General features: G+C 40.4%; 1 long non-coding RNA gene across 1 annotated transcript in view; it reads left to right on the forward strand.

Annotated features, from left to right (window-relative positions):
- LOC310723852 overlaps positions 1-18,146 on the forward strand; it is a 69,340-nt gene that overhangs the window by 15,735 nt on the left and 35,459 nt on the right. The window lies entirely within an intron of this gene.

An 18,146-nucleotide genomic window follows, 5' to 3' on the forward strand; every position in this document is an offset into this window, starting at 1 on the left:
GTGACTGTATAATAGACAGACGGACAGACAGAGGTGTGTATAGTGACTGTATAATGGAAAGACAGACAGACAGAGATGTGTATAGTGACTGTATGACAGAGACAGACAGACCGAGACAAACAGACAGACATATAGATAGGTGTGTTTAGTGACTGTATGACAGGCAGACAGATAGGTGTGTTTAATGACTGTATAATAGACAGACAGACAGACAGAGGTGAGTATAGTGACTGTATATAGACAGACAGACAGATAGAGGTGTGTATAGTGACTGTATATAGACAGACAGACAGATCGATAGAGGTGTGTATAGTGACTGTATGACACACACAGACAGACAGACAGACAGACAGACAGACAGACAGACAGACAGACAGACAGACAGACAGACAGATAGAGGTGTGTATAGTGACTGTATGACAGACAGACAGACAGACAGACAGACAGACAGACAGACAGACAGATAGAGGTGTGTATAGTGAATGTATGACAGACAGACAGACAGACAGATAGATAGAGGTGTGTATAGTTACCGTATGACACAGACAGACAGACAGAGGTGTGTATAGTGACTGTATGACGGACAGACAGACAGACATACAGATAGATAGATATTTTTGCCCATCAACTTGGATTTGGTTTAGTTTTGAAGTTCAAGGTGGGTGGTGTTTTTTTTTTTTTTGATGCGGTTTGACATCCGTTAGTTAAAGCATGCATGCAATGCAAGGAATGCATTTGCAGGCTTGGAGCTGGAGTCAGGTGCAAATGATTAGGGCTTTAATGAGCAAGTCAGTAGCCTGGCCTTATATAAACACCGGCTGTTGAGTTTTATTGGTTTGGGTGGCACCACTCTTGGAAGAGGTCTAAACGTGGTTGAAAGAATCTGTCAATTCTAATGCAGTTTGAAAGAGTTGTTTACCAGTAGAGAAAGGTTTGCGTTTTTCCATATAAGCCACACAAACAAGAATATAGAGGTAAAGCAAAAAACAAGGTTGAATACAATAACACACAGTCAGCGTTTCATGTAATCCCAAATTGTTTTGGGAGTTGAGGTCTGAGCTCTATAGCAAAAGATCTTCCACTCCAACCCATTTAAAGCATATCTTCATTGTGCCCAGAAGTGTTGGAACATGTTTGAGACTCTTGGTTCACATGAAAGAAAATGTCATGCTACAACATTCCAAACCATCCTATACCATTGTGTCTTGTGCTAACAGTTTGAGAAAGGAACCCTCCATGCCCTGCTAACAAACAGCTACAATGCTAGCTAGCTAAGTTAGATTCAGTTTTTACATTGGATTATTCAATAGTAGGCAAACCTACCAAATCAATCCTCTTTTATTGATTCATAATAAGCTAAATTACCAAGCATATGGTTTTTGAGCCAAAAGTTTCCTGTTCGTCTCGTATTCATATCCATAATCGAAGAAATATGTTTGGATTGGTGCTTTAGGGAATTGCTAAGGAATAAATATAAAGAAGTGTAGAGAAATATCAAATGCGCCATCTAGTTTATACAATCATAATCAGCCACTAAGGTATTTGAGTATTTGTGTAAGAGGTTCAGCTTCATCAACTATATTAAACACATTAGATTTTGTGTACATAAAAATTAAAAAGCAGTTCGCATCTATCCTGAAGTGCAAATATCAATACAGTACACATGCATATACATGCTCACATCATGTGTAAATAATGTGATGAGGTATTGTCCAGTAATCATTAGGCGACTATACAGAGATTAGAGTCATAATGGTTATTATATAAAACCAATTTATATTAAATCAGAAACAATCTCCAAATAAATCTGCAAACACTCCAGGATCCTTCTTCCAGTCTACCAGATCGCATTGCGTTTGCTCTTAGGACCCTCTCTAAACCCCATAAGTCATATTTCTTCCATACCCCTTGCAGAAAAGGCCAGTAAATTGTGAGACAGAGATGGACTGCTCCCAGCAATCTCCACTACAAGAAGGAGATAATAAAAGCAAATTGTATCCGGTGGTCAGTTTGATGTGATCAGAGAACAGCTTCGGTATGAAGCTCGGTCACGTCCCGGTAGACGAATTTGAATATCGCAATAAAATGGTAATCTATTTAAAGAATATTGCAGCGTTTACACCGTTAGATTCATTGTTATCGTGTAGTTTCCTGTTCGTGCTTCCCGAAATTCTGAACTGTTCTCTGAGTCATGTGGATTATCTTTAGTCCATATGTGGCTCTTCGCCAAGTTCCGCTTGAACTAAAAGACCTAAACCTGTTCCGGCGTAGCTGTGCACAAAGCCGGCTCCATAAAAATCTGCTTTATATGGGTTGGAGTGGAAGATCTCCCCCTATAGAGCCCTCACCTCAACCCTATTAAACACCTTTGGGATGAATGTGAATGCTGACTCCACCCCAATCTAGTGGAACACCTTCCCAGAAGAGTAAAGGAATAGAATGTTCCAAAAGCACATAGAGCTTAAGGTAATATTTAAAGGGGCCATAATGCGTTACAAATCTAGTAACAGTATTTTATATACGTTATATACTACTTTATATTTATATATCTACACAACAAAGAAAATCTTAATCACTACAGAAGGATCTTTTTCAGGTTTTTGTTGTCTGTCTGTATTTTGTCACCATGTCACGCCACTGTCAGACTTTACCTGGAGAAAATTACTGTCACAAGCTGTCACAAATGTCTTCAGTAAGACGCTGGGTGTCATGAGGTTTTAAAACGAATTCACAGCAGGGTCAGGAAACTGCAACCCATAAGGGCATTTTTGCCTTCCACCTGCCTCTAACATCTACTTCCTTCTGGTGCACTTTTATTTCCTCCAGCTTTGTCCTGTTTTGCTGTAGTGTCAAAAGATGATTTCAGCTTCCACAGTCCTCATTTTAGTGCCAGCGTTAATATTAGATAGGAACCTTCACTTGTGTCTAAACCGCTTCTCTTCAATCGGAGACCATTCGATGGTTCCACATCAACAGCCTAAAGATCTACAAAGTTATTGATCAACTCAAGAACTTTGAGGATAGATTTGGACTGGAATTAATATCAACGGTCTGCTATAATGGTTCAGGACCACAGTTTGCATGAACAGCGCCCGTCACTGAACAATGATGTCGGTAACGAATGGACATTCGGGGTTGATGAGGACTGGTTTCTCAGGGAGTTTTTTTCTTCACCGCAGTCGCCACTGGCTCGCTCATTATGGACAAACCTACAATTATAAGGAACAAACGTCTACATTCTTTCATGCAACTTTATAACCGTTTTATCTGTTTAAAACTGCTTTGAGGCAATGTCCATTGTTAAGCGCTCTACTGAAAAATTTTAATTGAATGAAACCACGTCTTATGAATGACCTATTAAATAAGCTGGTCATTTTCGAGACGTTCGACTTGTTCTACAGGGTGGGAAAAAAAAATCTAACGTGGATTGAGTTGCATTCCCAGCTTCATAGTCATTGCATGGGAGTGTTACTTTTGTAAAAAGCCAAATGTCCCAGTGTGGGTGGTGTTCCAGTGCGAGCGCATTTAAAGCTGCATTGTCTTTTTTTTTTTTATTCTCAGAGGAAACTATAACCATTCAAATGCAAGAAAGAATTGTCTCTGAGCTTCCTAACATAGCTGGGATGTTAGAAACATTTTAAAAATATTTGTTTTTTTGTGCCCTCTTAATCTTGGATAACATCTGACTTTAATTGTAAGATATTGACTATTTTGCTAATCTGCATCCATTGTTTTAGTCCTAAAAACTATTTTGCGGTCAGTTTTGTGGACACCTGACCATCACAACCATGTGTTCGTTGACCATTGCACTCCAGAGTTCCTCAGAATAAAGCTCCTCTGTTCTAGGAAGGTTTTCCACTAGTTAAAAAAAACCGGGACATGATGCTATGATATGCACTTTTTTCTGTTTCAATATAGCTTCATACTGTAGAAACAATGCACTCTGTAAACTGTCAGTTATTTATTTATTTCACAAATTAAGTTCTGTTCATTTATTTAGCATTTCTAATTATTCTATTCTATTCTAATTTTCAATTTGATTGGTTTTGTATCAGAAATGACACACAAAATGTTTATTTTTACTGTTTTTAAACTTATAGCTGAGTTTTCAGTTTACATGCCCATAAAATGCAATTTTGTGCTTATTTGCTTTTAAAAAGTTTCAAAACTGAGTATTTCTTATATTTCCTACTGTCTAAATATCAAAAATTGTGCAATTTTGTTTAAATAATAAATGTTTAGTATGGAAAGCAGTAAAAGTGGGGTATATTGCTGTAGATGATGCAGTACATTTACGTGATTTTACAGTAGGGTGCCGTGTTTGGTAATAGCAGTACTATACTGTAAAAGCTGAAAATGGTTGTAGACCCTTTGTAAATGTACACTGTTTTAGTGTATATGCACCAAATTTAGGTTATGAGCATCTTGTATTTGAGTAGAAGGGGCTGGTGGATAAGAATGTTCCAGGACAGAAATGTCTCTTTCTATTCCAATACATTTTGTGTAAGACATTTAAGGTAGGTGAGTAGAGCTTACTTCGACTCAAACATCTGGCCGTCATAAACCAAAATAAATTAAAAAGCAATGGAAAAAACGATGTCGTTCCAAGCATCTTTCTTCAAATTTGGCTTATGGAGATTAAAAGACATGCCAAGTGTTCACAAAAGCAACCCAGTGCAAAGCGCTCGCGAGAATATTTGACATTTAAGGCCCAGCCAGTTGATTCTATGACTCCAGGGATCGTACAAAATACAAAAAATAAAAATAAAAAATCAGTTTTTCACGCTGCCGACTTCCAATTCTAAAATGGAAACGAGTACATCTGTGCCAAGCCTAACATCAGAGCAGGATCAAGATCTTCTGGATTTAAACCATACGAATATGTGCTTTATTGCCATTTTGCTTTGTATGTATAACACTAATGAAAAGCTCGTGCAACTCGAATTGTATTTTCTTTGGCTGGAGAAACGACTGAATGATTTCAGTTGCAGGATTTGTGATTTTCTAGAGAACATACCCGTGGTTTGGTTGGTTGAAATGTACAAATGTATCCATATTTCCATCAAGTGAAATCTGTGAAAAGTGTAAAGTCTTCTATCGACCCTGAGAAACATGGGTATGCCTGTGCAAGAACTTGCGTAAAACAGAGACCAGGAGAGATGTGATCAGACTGCCCCACCCCCACAGTCAAACATGGAGCTGGAAGCCTAATGGTTGGGGTTGTTTTGGAGCAAAAGTTTACTATATACACTAGAGATGGTAAGATTTACCGATTTCGCATCGCCATTTATATACAAGTATTAGTAGATGTGCGATACTTTTGTCACCAATAATATTGATATCAGTCTTTCGAGCGTCCTGAGATTCACATAGAATACAGATTAACATGGCAGAGGTAGAGCTGTACCTTCCTGCAAACAGAACAGGAGAAAAACATACGGTTTAATTTCTTTTTCTATATTTTTTGGAAGAGAAAGGCATGTTTGTAAAAGGGCTAAAGAAATCAAAGCGAACTACTGTATCTGTACCATGTTAAATTGCAGAACATCCTATTTTTTCCATTGCATCGTTTTGCGTGTTGTGTTGAATCAAATTAAAATCGGTCTTCATAATGGGGGGGGGGGGGGGGGATTGCAATTTATAATCGATCAACTTGTCAAAGCTTGGGGGCAAATTCATTTCTATATACAGCTATGATTGTGGCAGCAGCAGAATGATCAGGCTCTGTCTTCCTACTCTTGTTGCAAAGCCTCCAACAAAACGTCCTCCTCACCACATGACCACAGCTTTGTACACTGGCACCTCTGTGAGCCCCCCGGCCTCTCAATGCCACGACCAACCATCTCCCCACTGCTTACAGATCCAACAAAGCCATACTATCCCTCTTGGCCTCAAATTGTCTTGTGCACACAAAGTACACAGACACTACACTGTTCTACCCAACGCTAAAACCCAAACACTGTTTAGTCAGGGTTTTTTCAATGAAATGAACAATACCAAATCCTAAAACTTTGGCCCTTCAGCTCAAATATTCAGAAATATAAAATATTAGAACTATTCGGCCATCGAGCGCCCTTGTGTCAGAAGTGTGCAAGTGATCAAAGTGGCACAGGAGTTAAAAAAAATAAAGAAGAAAAATCAGGACGGGGCTCTTTTTATGCCCACCACGGCTCCGCCGCTACAATAAAGGCTCATGGAACATTTAAGCCCCAGATCACGTCTGCCACAAGCTGTTTTTCCATGTAGGGCTTGGCAAAAGATACTAAGCGCAGCAGCAAAACACCAACCGCCTAATTTGGCACACTTTCTACCCCTCCAGGCAATCTGCTTTCAGAAAATCTAACGTTCTGACTCGTTTCCAAAACGGCACCTCGTGCAGATTTTTCGTTTCCGCCTCTATTCGCAAATATTCGCGTATTTTTATATCTCCTTTGACAGCCTTGCACTGGGTATCGCCGTATCTGCAACGGGTTCGCGAGACGTTCCAAGAAAACACTAATTTATTATTTTATGGCACCTGTTTTATCTACATTTGTTCAGGGTTTTTTTGGGGGGGGGTTTTGGATCTGGGGATTTTTTATGTCTTTCCCGACTACTCGCCTACAGGCTATAATTGGGTGTGATCTCTTCCAGGAGGACTCCACCTCCAAATTAGCTTTTAGCTCTAGACATCTTCACAACACCAACTAAGGGAACATTATCTGGATGATCAGTGTTGAATTCCTGTTTCATTACCATCTGGCGACCATGTTAGTTTGATTTATTCCTTCAATTTGTCAGCAGTTTGTCAATCCAAAGTAAGACACATGAACAAAGTCATCCAGTTCATCGGAAGATCTTCATCACTTCCTCGTAAACTCGGAGTCTGACGAGTCACATCTGGTGCATCGTAATGAATTAGTGTTTGATATGTAATGCTGCATGAAGATTGTGGGGTTTTTTTTTGTTTACGGATATTCATAAATACAAGGTGTATCAGGCTCTACAGACTAAGTCTGATCCTGTTTTAGACCAAGACAATTAATGTGCATTTTGTGGACCCTGTGTTTTCCTTTGAAACGTCTTTCTGTCTCTTTCTCTCTTTGACATAATATCCATCATATTCCAAGGCCTCATCACATTGATTTCATCATTATAATAATGCTTTGAGTCAGTGTGTCATATGTGTGTTTCATGGCATGTCAGTGTGTTTTTTGGCCACGGTTTTGTCTCTTTGTTCATGTTCGTCGAGTCGTAAATATGGACTTGAGGATGCGAATTGCTTGTTGTTATCAGTCAGCACACAGATCCTGAGTTCAAACATGTCAGGCTGAGTCTAAAACCCCGCTTTCCTACTTAGGATATTGGCGCTGCAGTATCTCAAGTAACAGATCAACCTCTGTGTGTGTGTGTGTGTGTGTGTGTGTGTGTGTGTGTGTGTGTGTGTGTGTGTGTGTGTGTGTGTGTGTGTGTGTGTGTGTGTGTGTGTGTGTGTGTGTAAATATCTATATATACTTATTCACATCAGCACAAAAGTTAACGATGCGATGCATCGATTTTTAAAAAGTGTGCATCAGATACAAGTTGGTATATGTATCACGATGCATCGTTTTGAACATATTTGCATCAGTAAAAAAACAATTTATTTATATATAATTATTAGTAGATACGTGATACTTTTTATTATTTTTTAAATACCCAATAATTTTGTTTTCAATGTAAACCGATTTCTCGCTAAACTCTTTCTTGAGGCAGAAGGAGGCGTGTCCTAAAAGTCACATAGAATAGAGATTAACATGGCAGAGGTAGAGCAGTACCTCCCTGCAGACACAACAGGAAAACAGCGTCTGGTTAGACGTCAGAAGCCATTTAAATAGATTGACGATTTACTGTATGTCTGAATGAAAAAAAACACCAACAAAAGGGAACAACCCGTACCACATTCATCTTTAATGCATCGTATCAATATGCGAATCACATCGAATCACATTTTTATATATCTAAAAAACAAACAAGTTTCAGACGAATAAAGCCAGTAGCTTCCCCCATGGTAAGCAGGCTTCTAAGTCATTTATTACAAGGCAGAACAATTTCATTACTGGAGCATGAACATGTACCCAGACTGGAAAAAAAAAGAAAAGGGAGAGGAATTATGGGGCCTGTAGGACATTTATGAAAGTCAGTGCAGGACAATAAACATCATGGTCCATTAGGGCTTCTTCCCAGCATGTGCTGTGTCCTTTGAGTCTTTACATAGCTGTCGCGTGGTGGAAAAAAAGATGCCGAGTGCCAGTTCTATGGCATTTTACGCCTCGAGCATGGATGTTCTTTTCTACGGTAACTAATGGGCAGCTGAATTCTCCAACTTCTCCCCTTTTTTGACCTTCCAATACAACTTCATCTGCTTTCTTCTCTCGTTTGACCACTCGTCAAAAACAGGGTATTCTGTTGGATGGTTTTCACTCCGTTGTGGATGAATATATAGTCATATAAGTTCTAAAAACCTCCACGGTTTGCGTAGCACCAAGATCCACGTCAAGATCAAACTCCTCAAGATAACGTTTTTTTTTCTTCTTTCTGTTGATGCAAAAACATTTGCCCTGAAGGATTTTTGCGCTTGATGGCGTTTTCAGTACACAAGTTCCTCTAAACGATGATGCGGATGGATATAAAATATGCGGTCAAAAAGCCGAATTCAGTCCCAGAATGTCGGGTCAAAGCAAACCCCATGACCATCTAAGATGGCTGCCAAAGAGCACAGTTCCTACACTCTACAGAGCTCCCACCCACCCAGATTCTGATTCGCCAGATTCTGACTGTGTGTTGAATTAATCACCAACACTCCCAACCCTGTATTATCAGACTTCTGAGCATTTGCTCTGTCGCTTTTTGAGAAGTTTGTCTTTGTGCTACATGATAAAGTTCCAGATCTGATTGCACTAGACAATGTTTGAGGCTATATTATTAGGTTATTATGGTTTAAAATCTTTGCCTATTTATATTATTTTACGTTGTTATTATGGGGTATTGTTTGTCGAATCTTTGTGAACGCACATCCTGATATAACCATTTGTCATTTCCACGCAACGCCATGCTTTGCATCTGAAGATAAAAGTGTCATTGATCCGTCACGGCTCATAGGCAGCCATCGAGGTACCAGATAGACATACGAGCGTCAGCATAATCCCCCTTTAAATGTCTCAAAATCTTTTCCGATATCCGTATAAGTCATGGATAATGGCCTAAAACGGTGCCAAGGTTTGGTTTCAGTCCATAATGCGACAGGCCTTATTAATCACAGCCGACAAATTGTCAATTTGCACAGCACAGTGGTGCCATAATTGCTTATTAAACATGCAGATAGCTGGAGCGAAACATAATTAGTCCTCCCCATGCATGGATGCGTTGCAGCTGGGGGACAGAAGAAGACCAGAGAGGTATACGGAAGGATGTGCAATTCACTGAAATTCCCCATCTCGCTATAATTCCCAAACCTACCCTGAGGGGTCTTTTTTTTTTATTTTTTATTCTATACCCCCCACCATCCTGCCACAGTTTGGCGTGCCTCCATGAAGCCCGGACGCTGTTTGGTCCTTCCAATAAATCTAAATAAATTATAGTCAGCAAGTCGAGCCCACTCCAGGGGGGGATTATTATCTTTTGTCTTACTTTCCTTCTTTTTTTTTTTTTTTTTTTTTTGATGTTCCAACAAAGACAGATGAGGCCGAGTACAAGATCCTTACCGAAACCTTGGATGTAGATGCTGAGCTCTAATGAAAAGCATTTTTCAAAGAGAAAACACGAGTTTCATGCGCACGGTCCAGGTGAAGCTGGTCGCCAAGAGTACGAGACGAAGAGACCGAATACGTCCACGTCCACGTCCAGCTTCTACGTCTCCGAGAAGGGATTATGGAAAGCCGAAATGAACAGGCACAGCAGGATGCAGTCGACAGAGGTTTATTTTTCGCAGGGGGAATTTCCATTTCAATGGGGGGCTGGAAAGAAGACGACGCTTGCTTGGTACAAAGAGTGACACAAAGTAGAGAAGCAGGACTGACATCTCCTTCGTAAACAAATATTGAATTTATTTTGAACAAAGATTTCACGAGAGTATTGCCGGACTGCGCTAGTCACGAGTATCTAGCATCGCTAGAATCAGAATGATCTGTTTGATCGTGATGGCTTCACAGCACTGGGATACATTTTTCATCGTATATTAATTTGATGCTTCAAATGCAAAATTAGGGACATCCTTCATTCGGAGACGTCTTCTGTTTATTCCACGATGTATTATCCTGCGCATGCTTGCTAGCACCGTTCATGACAAATACCGCTAATCCAAATGAGAAACAGCGAGTCGAAATGCCAAACCAGTGGGGGGAACAACCAAGGACACGGTGCCAGGATTCTGCCTAGTAACAATCTGGAAAATGGCCACGACTGGCATAGCAGGGGAGCAGATGGGCCCAGAGAGACCAAGACCTGGAGGTCAGACCTGAAGGCAACATATGGTAGGGAATAAATGGGGGAAAAAAGCAGCGTAAATTATTTTCTCAACCTTCAGGCACGATAGGAACTGGGCAAGAATGGAGGAACGGGCAATTAAACGCACAATAAAAGTAGCTCAGAATTAGCGCAGCGCAGAATTAGTTTTCAGTGGAAATGCAAAAGTGTTGCGGGAAATTTCCGTACATACAAACAGTGATTACATTATTTCACGTGAATTTCATTTTATAATAAATTTATTCATTGTACTGCTCTATGGTGCACCACGATGTCTGCATTTTCACCATCTTTGTTTTCAACCTATTATATTGCAAAATGTGCACTTCTGCTATTCATTTCTTGATGAATTATCTGAGAGCTTTAAAAGTATTTTTTCAACCACAGAAAGTCAGCTTTTAAATGAATCACAAAGCTGGAGGATACAATTATAGTCCTACATCTTTGTACAGTTACTGTAAACGCGTCGCCTTTGTAAATCTGTGGTTCGTCGTCATTTTTCAAAGTCTTATGGATCGATGGTTTTCTCGGTAATGAGCACAACTCGGGATGTAGAGATACTGTATTTTATAACCACACGCAGATGATCTCAGGTTTAACTCGGTTTCCGTTTTTTCTGTTGTTTTTTTTTTTTTTATCTAAATGAATACCTCTGTAAAGTGCTCGAATGTTACAGTATGGTATTATGTACAAGTGATGGTATTAATATGCATCAAAAGCTTTTAGGGCTATTCCTTGCCCCAAAAATAATTCATCCCTGGGTGGTGAGATGACCTGGTTTATGCATGCAGGAGAAGTAGTAGCACAATCAACATTATTTACACTCTCAATCTGTATCTTCTCATACAACCAGCACGTCAGAGCTAAACCGCAAGTATCAGTCAGGTTCGAGGTTCTGCGTCTGTTTGAGAGCGTCATCATGATTGTTGTCTCAATCGTGTCTCAATTCTTTCGCAAATCTCTGATCAACCGTATGTAAGGATCCAGTCAAGTCTATATGATGTAAAACACAATTCTAGTTTGATTAGTGGTGGTAGATTGCAGGACTTTGCTGGTATCAGGAGTGCGAGAAAACCTGAAATCTCTTGCCTTGAAGTAACTCTCGAAGGAACATTCCCAAATATTTGCACATAAACTATTTGCATCATCTTTCAATGATTTATTTGGAAAAATGAAAACAGAGGATGGTGCGAGTATCTCTCACAAACTCATTTGTAAATCAGGTAAACCCATGTGGGAACCTATTTATAGCAATTGGAACACATCCTTATATAGAGCGACTTCTAATTATGCCATTTATATATATATATATATATATATATATATATATATATATATATATATATATATATATATATATATATATATAGCAAGCTTGTTGCTGCTCGGATTTTACCTCAAAACTTTTCAACAGTTTAAACCTTGAGCCAGAACCATTGATGCTACATTGGAAGAAGCAGAGATCTCTGCCTTACTGATACTGATGGCCTCAGATTCTAATGAGCAGACAAGATCCGTTGGTACAAATCCTATTGCCGGTTAAAAATTCTGCATTACGTACCTGTCTTTGGTACCTGGACAGTTTCTGGGCATGTAGCCCGAGAAAGCACTGTAAATGATCACCAAACACATGATGCAGCGAGTTTCCTTTAGATGCTCTTGTCTGAAAAAGTATTATTTCTTTCATAAGTTTCATAAAAATACAGGAAGCAAAACAGGTTTGTTCCAGATCAGTGCAAGTCCAAACTTTCCATGCTTGGATTTATAAAAAAGGGCTGTGGCATCCTGAGCCCATTTCTTAAAATACATCGTCAATGGTCGGCTGCTTTTCTGCTCTGCAGCTTAAACAATAGAGCTCAATACCATCAGTGCCCTGGAGAACACAGGGTATTGTTTTCTGGTACACCGCTGACCACTTTGAATGCAGATATCTGGCTCACGAAGTTGTGATAGTTTCAGATTCCAAGAATATTAAAACGCTCCGGAAATCTGAGACTCTAGAATTTGTCTAAAAATTAATCTGCCGCTTGGTTTCACACGCAGTGAGTAGACACAGTGATACGTTTTCTTCTAATATCCTGGCATATAAGGACACTGGGGTCAGTCATGATACAGTGTTAGTGGAGCAGATAGGGTTAAGGTCCTTGCTCAGGGGTCCAACAGTTGCAGCTTGGTTGTGCTGGGGTTCAAACCCCAAACCATCCAAATAGTAACTCAGAGCCTTAACCATTGAGCTACCACCTCGTCTTTACATGTCCCTGCTAATCAGGAAGCTGGGGTCAGAGCACAGGCTCAGCCATGATACAACACCCCTGGAGCAGATAGGGGGTAAGAGCCTTGCTCACTGGCCCAGCAGTGGCAGCTGGGTTGATGCTGAGGCTTGAACCCACAATCTTCCAAATAGTAACCCATTAAGCTACCACCTTGTTGTCACATATGCAGGGTCTGGAGGTTAGATGTCCCTGGAGCAGATTGGGTATGTGCCTTGCTCAAGGGCCCACCAGTGGCAGCTTGGCAGTGATGGGCCTCAAACTCCCAATCTTCCAAACAATGCATTGAGCTACCACCTTGTTTTCACATATCCCTCCTTGTCAGGAAGCTCTGGAGGTACAACACTGCGAAAACAGATAGGGGCAAGTGCCTTGCTCAAGGACCCACCAGTGGCAGCTTGGCTGTGCTGGGGCTTTAACCCCCCGACATTATGATCAGTAACCCAGAAAGGCATAACAGTAACCCTGTGAAAGCGTAGCCACTAGACCACCAATGGAGACTTTGTGATATGGTAAACAAATGCACATCTTACATCTTTCTGCTTTTCTCTTTGCAAGTCAAATACATATCTTCATAAACATGTCACTAACTTGCAACATAATGAAAGTGGGCAGACTGACACAGATGTATTCCTTGTCAGTCTAGTGGTCGGACACCATCTTTTGGGAAATGCAGTCCAGACTAATTAGAGACTTGAGCTTCTACACATACACACACATACACTCTACCTATACACCAATGGTAATTACTGTGCAGGCAAAGTCAAGGTCAAAGCACGTCATCACAGAATTGAAGGTCGGTGTAGCATTCATTTAGAGCGTAAATGAATAAAAATGCTGCATTACGTGGAACAAAATCCTGACGACAAGATTAAATTAGCTGGTAAACGTCAAATTATATATATATTTTAATATATATAAATTATTATTATTATTATTATTATTATTATTATTTATAATTTTTTTTACCATACGCTTGTCTGCTCATGTTCGATGAACCCTATGCATCAGTCATTCCATTTGCAGGTTTATGATCAGCACGGTGTGTAAGCTCTTGTTTTTTTTTGTCCCTTTTCTGATCAGATGATGGATGAGTCATTAAACAGGTGCTCAGATTTATTTCATTAAACCAGCATGCAATGTCTAAATAAAGCGCTTCGTCTCCATCTGCATGAGATGATGAATATATATATATATTGCCACCGATGAGACACTGATATTATGGATGATTAATAGGTAGCAGCGCTTACATACTAACTCAAAAATGTTCCGTCACACAAACCATATCCAAAGTACAATGTACAGTTATATACTCTATGGACAAAAGTATTGGAACATCTAACTTGTGTATTTCCAAACTGTAGGATGTATCTGGATATGCTAGATAAAATTTTTTCCTTCACCTGAACTAGGAGATCCAAACCTGTTCCAGCGTGATGATGCCCCTGTGCACAAATCCCCATTCATGAAGATCTGCTTTACATGGGTTGTAGTGGAAGATCTCCAGCTATAGAATTTCAACCCTATTAAACACCTTTAGGGAGGAATGTGAATTCTGAGTGCACCCCAGACCTCCTCGCCTTCTCACCTCACCACCAGTACCTGATTTTACTAAGAACCTTGTAGCTGAATGAAATCTCACAACTCTCTACAAAATCCCAAAGGAACATCTTCCCGAAATTTCGGATGCTTTATACAGTGTTCTAAAAGCAAATACGCACTCAATTTGGAATGGGCTGTTCAAATCAATTTCAGCCCTCCGGAAACAAGCTCCGCCCACTTTTCGTCTAAATGTAAATGAAATAAGCAACAAGACATTTACGTGGACACGTCCTTAGCTATAATAAACCGTTGACAGGTTTGGTGAACAGGCAAACGAAACCTCTTTATTTGCGCCGGTATGAATCGAGTCTCGTGCTTAAGCATTCCCGACGATTCCCAACTTTTTTAACGAATGACAGCGAAACCACGTTAAAAAGCATCTGAACCCTTTGAAATCTCTTTTCAGGGGTAAAAAGAACACTGGGGACGTTTCCGCTCGACGCCTCGAGGATGAGGGAAGCCCCAAAGCTCTTGGGAAATTAGAGTGACATTTTGAAATCTCTCATGTTCTGCGTCTTCGTCTGCCTTCTCTGTCTACGTTCTGCTGGAAGGTAAAAATATCTCTTTGAGCATGCTACCATGACACCAGACTAGGAGTGACTGGCTTCAAGGAAATGCAAATGTGAGACTCGCAGAAGTTCGTATTTCTCCTCGTATCCAAAAACAAATCTGCCAATCTGATTTTTTTATTTTTTTTTTTCTCTCTGGTCCAAAGAACATCAAACATCGCAGCAGGCTTTTGGTAGAAACCCCAATTTTTGTAAATCTCCACCCTAAAACACGATATAAAGAATATTTTGATTGCAAAATTTTATGCTGCTTTCTCGAACGACCGACTTTCTTTTGAAACTTTTTGGCTACTGTAACGTTTAACCATGCACATTATGCCTAAAGTATTGGGACACCTGACTTTTCCATCAGGCAGTAAAGCTGATGTCAGCTCTTAGATGTGGTGTGAAATACCTTCAATAATAAAACTTAAGGTCTGTTAGTGCGATTTGCCAGAAATGAAAATACTGCCTTGTAGGTCCAAGGAACAGGGCATATAACTTGGACTATATAGGGAAAAAAGTATTAGGGCACCAGGTTTTTCCAGCCATATGTTGTTGTTGTTCTCCAAACTGTTACCACAAAGTCGGAGGCACACAATTGTGTAGGACGACTTAGATTGCTGTAGCATTGAATTTTCCCTTCAATTGAACTTGGAGTCTCAAACTTGCTCCAGCATGACAATGCCCCTTTTTCCAAAGCCAGCTCCATGGGTTGGAGTGGAAGATCTCCTGCTTTAAAATTCAATAAAATTTAATGCTGACTGCACCCCCAGGCCTCCTCACCTCACCTACATCTTTACCTGCCTCTGGTCTCTTACTGGGCACAAAATTTCCAGGAGCACACTCCAAAATCCTTCCCAGAAGAATGGATGTTATAATAAGAGCAAATGGGGACTAAATGTGGAACGGGATGTTCTAACATTGATCATCCTTCAATGCAAAGGTTTTTTTTCTTTTCCACGTTTTTCTGAAAACACAATGTTTTTCCTGCATTTTTCTATTCGATTCCCTCTGTTTTTAAGTAACTGCCCTTTATCCATTAAAGCGTATTATTATTATTAATGTTGAAATTCTTTAGGTCAAACCAGGCAACCCCGTTCCCGTGAGGTTGCCGGAGCTATTAAATCTCTCGTTGCGTTCACGTACAAAATAATATAATGATGTTGCAATGTATCATAAAGATGTCTTTTAGCTTATTTTCACTAGAACTACAATCTGCCAAGCCCACAAATCCACATCTGGACCGTATCACGCTTATGATTTCATACAAATCTGTTTACCCGCAGCTGCGTTCAATTGAGTTACGCGTTCGGTTTGTATGAGTGTTGAGAAAAAAAAAGTATTTGCCCGGGTTGGAGCAGAGGACGGCGGCTGAGATCCACAGCAGTTGAAGATTCCCACAGTAAAAACAGACAAGTGTCAAATTGCTTAATTCCTGCTGGAAGATTTGAAACTACAATGTTGTGTAAAGCTTGCAGAGCGGGTGACGTCTTGAACAGTGGAAATTAATTCCGATGATTTTTTTTGAAAGCCTCCCTAGAAGAAACAAACGGTTTAAGAGAAACATCATGCCGTGTTCTGAAGCCTTAAAAACCTGGGGAAATGCCAACCACTGGCGAGAGTAAAGCATTTGTCCCAATGTGTCGTACTGCATATACGCTGCTACGTCTGCATTCAGATATTAACTAATTGTACAATTTAGTCGTATTGCTATTGGCAAAAAGTCGAACCATCGTAACTCTGTGACTACCTGTATACGATACTGATACTATACGGACTGAAGTTATACAATAAAGACCTGACAATCAGATAAGTTCTTTTTAAACATCATCTTTGTCACCAACTACATACCTGTTGTTTCTAGTGTTTTTGGGCGATTGTTGCCCCAATGGCTCCACCCTCAATGCCCCACAAACACACCATACAAATCATTCGCAACCTCCCATAAAAAAAGGTTAAACACATAAAAAAAAAAAAATAATTGCAAACTTGCCTGAATTTATGTATGTTTACATATAAAATGTATATTCAACTTCAGCAGGTCAGTCATTTAAATGGGTCGAGTGACTCACTAGCTGTTCACGCTTGGCGTAGTTTGCGTACGCCTAGTAACGGTGCTGGTACCAGACCTTGCAAGTGCTCTTGTGCCTGAGAGGGGTCTCCAGAAGGGTGGAGGTTCTCGTAACAACAAATCGGAAGTGAATGTGGGGGAGGGGAAAGAAACGCATAGCAATCTTACGCTCAGGTGTCCCTATAATGTATTCGAAACCGAACATTAAGAGCCTGATTAGCTGGAACGAAGAATTTTTGGACTAGCTGAAAAATCGCTTTGGATCTCTGATTAAAATCGCATGTAATTACGATTCAAATTTGCCTCCGAATCCGCAGATTCCCAAAACAAAAAAAGGTTGTTTGTTTCCAAAGCGTCTGATGGCGAACGCACGAGGAAACGGTTTTCCCATTAGCCAATCGGATGCTTTGCGATGCGAGACATAAGCATATGCTCAAAATTGTCTCTGGGCACTGGTTCGCCTCCTGCCACGCCGGAGGGGAGTCGGATGGGGGGATGGTGAGACTGCAGAAAGGCCATCACAGAGACATGGAACGGGTGTCCGTGGTGGATTCGTGGGGGCTGGAAGTTTTCCGAATAATGGCTCGAATTCCACAGGAGGCGTCGTGCACCATGCGAGCCTTTGTTTATAAAAGCCTGGAAGTAGGGGAGTAAGGGAGAGTGATTGTGCAAAAGATAAGGTCAGACGCTTGGCTCTCGGAGCGCTTCATTCTTCTTCAATGGACCGAAGCAAGCCCATTATATAGAATACGGGTGAAAATGAAGATAAGCCCGGCATTGTGTGCATTTAATTTTGTTTAAGCGTCACGCAGACAAACAATAGACCATTCGGGGTCTGATTTACTCAACCAAAAAAAGGCTATCCGGGTCTAAAGACATTTTCGCTTCCTATACGATGTGATAGTATTTTGTTCGGAGACTAGTCGTTCAGCAGCTGCAAGTGTAATCCTTCAAAGCTCGCACAGATCCGTGGTGCATTCCTCACACAATGCAAACATCGGGCAGGCATGAAATCTTTCCACCGCGAACATCAGCAGCGCTCTGTTCGCAGCAAATCGGCCAGCGTGCCCGAGTTAATAGGGGCGTTTTATTTCCAGCGTGGATTTAAAAGCCGTGCCGCGTACGTCTGATGACCCTCATTTAAATCGGATTCTCGAGTCGTCAATCACG

This window comes from Silurus aristotelis (genome assembly GCF_946808225.1).
Source record: "Silurus aristotelis genome assembly, chromosome: 3".
In the NCBI taxonomy this organism is placed as follows: domain Eukaryota; kingdom Metazoa; phylum Chordata; class Actinopteri; order Siluriformes; family Siluridae; genus Silurus; species Silurus aristotelis.